The sequence below is a fragment of the Vigna unguiculata genome, chromosome 11, assembly GCF_037176805.1.
Source record: "Vigna unguiculata cultivar grain cowpea cultivar isolate G323 ecotype 2 chromosome 11, ASM3717680v1, whole genome shotgun sequence".
NCBI classification, from domain to species: Eukaryota; Viridiplantae; Streptophyta; class Magnoliopsida; order Fabales; family Fabaceae; genus Vigna; species Vigna unguiculata.
Genome location: NC_140802.1, coordinates 42462880 through 42465285, shown reverse-complemented (window position 1 = coordinate 42465285; position 2406 = coordinate 42462880). Strand labels below are relative to the sequence as shown.

At 31.4% G+C, this 2406-nt stretch overlaps 1 long non-coding RNA gene across 1 annotated transcript; it reads left to right on the top strand.

The window, feature by feature from the left end:
- Positions 1-410: 410 nt before the first annotated feature.
- Positions 411-1457, top strand: LOC114170452 (uncharacterized). Its single transcript, XR_003601063.2, has 2 exons — positions 411-714; positions 798-1457. It is a non-coding gene; the product is annotated as an uncharacterized LOC114170452 (long non-coding RNA).
- Positions 1458-2406: the final 949 nt, after the last annotated feature.

Below are 2406 nucleotides of genomic sequence, written 5' to 3'. Positions count from 1 at the left end.
AGAAGAAGAAAAAACGAAGTAAGAGAAGAGAAAGAAGTTGAAAAAGAACAGATTTCCTAAGATCCGAAAATAACTAAGTCTATTGTTTTGGTAACATACATAAATTTACATTTGTAATAAATATGTCTCCCACAGTTACTTTTGATCTAATGTAAAAAGTGTAAAATAATAATAATTTTTTATTATAAGTAATTAGTTAAAAAATAATAAAGAGTATTTCTTAAACATATTAAACATTTAAGATATTATTTATTGATTTCCAATAATAAATATATTTTAAAAATAATAATAAATAGGATTATTAGAATAATTAAATGTAAGACAGAAAAGTAAATTAACAGTTTACATATTAAATAATGATAAGAAACTATTTAAACCGTTCTTACATATTATCATAAATCAATCCCACAAACACCTACTATCATTAATTAAATCACCTATACCAAATAATGAATAAAAGAGTACTTTTTTTCTCATTTATGAAACACCATAAACATATCTGTTTGTTCTTGGTGTAGATTCTATCCCAGACCAGTGAATATAAAATGAAAGTCACCCTTTTGACCGCTATGATGATCAAAGTTTGGGTTCGCAACAGAAATCGAAGAGAAAAAGACGATTCCTATGTTGGAATCTGACACTAGGTGCCATTCTCACTCAAATATAATTTTGAAAAGCTACGTGACAAGAACAGAGCCAAACATGGATCCACAGGTACCCTTTCACCTTCCTTCACTTTTGGAATTTTCACCTCAACGCATATCACCCTATGATCTTTTTTCCCTCTCTAATCTCAGTGGTGGGTCTATTTTTTCTCTCACAATAATTGCAAAGGTTGTGGGTCTGGTCGGGTGAATCGCTATATCATTGTTTTTCACGAATACAATTCATTTCATTTCGTGTCCGCTACAAGGTTGGAGCTTTCCCAAACCCTTTTTCGTTTTCTTCGATCAATCTGGTGATTGATGTTATGGGTTGAAGGATGATGTGCTCTGGGGTTAGAGCCACTGAATCTGAAGAAACTGTGACAGAGTTTGTGGTCAACGTCACTCAACACGTTACTTTCTGGTTCCCTAACAACATCTTCCACTTGATTTATTTTAGACACACACAGGTCGGTGAAAAGAATCACTACTTTTTCGTTTATTTTATTGTTTTGTTTTGAGGTTTTGGTATGTACCTGCGCCTGCGTCTGGTTTCAGAACCGCAGTACCAATGATCCTGTTTTCTGTCGCCGAACGCAGCGATTACTCAGAAACCTCATGTGACGCACTGACATGACTAGAACAGAATATGCCTTCATTTTTCGTCCTTTTAATTTCCCCATTAACGCAAACTTATGCTTCTATGTGACACCGTGATTCATATTTAACGTATATATCACTATGTTAATCACGTTCTTAGGACATACAATACAATATTCCTCGAGTTTACAATATATATGACTATGTTAACAAGCCTCTAGTGCATGTTTGATACCAATAACTATGTTTCAGGAGAAAAACTATTCATAAATAACATCAACTTTTCCTTATACAATATAAACATTTAATTTTTCTAATAAATTCAGTGAATTCCAATAAATAAGGTCTCTCTTGAGTGATACGTTATTAACAAAGCTACCATAAAACATCTCGTACATTATCAACCAGTTATACTCAATAATCAAATCCAAACCAAAATCATCATTATATCTATTTGAAACTTTTAAACTTAAATCAACATGTATGGATCAAAAATGAATACTATAACATGATCTTTCAATTCCACCACAAAATCTAACATCATATTTAAACTATAATAATAATTCATCGACCTTATTCTTGGCTATTTGAATAAACATAAGGGACTGAAATGTCTTACTTATGATTCATATTATGTTTGCCCTGAAATAGGTTATATCGATTAAGTATCAGAAGTAAAGTTTAAGTTTGATTCAACTTTATAAAATCTACAAAATCAACTTACAAAATAAAATTTATAACTTATTTATATATTATAAAATTATTTTATTTTTAATCGTGAAACTTTCAAGATGAAATCATCGTGGAAGAACAGTGATTAGTTGTGAATGATACTATTACACCCTCTCAGTTCATAACTTGCAGCAGATAATGCAATGAATCAGGGTACGGTCACAGATGCTTTGACTCACTTGCATTGCAGATGTATATATGTTTGTGTGGACAAGCGTTATTGTGGTTCACTGAGACCATGTTTGGTTCTGAATTCACAGGTTTCGACTTTTAATGTTTGTTGTTCAATGTTCTGGGATCTTCCAGAACAGCCAGTGAACCCCCCTTTGGTCCACTCTTCTCATAGTAATTCATTACACCTTTTTTTTTTTCTTTATCATTAAGAATATACAAGACAAAAAATCTTTTTTCAAAAATTGCTTTTATAGAC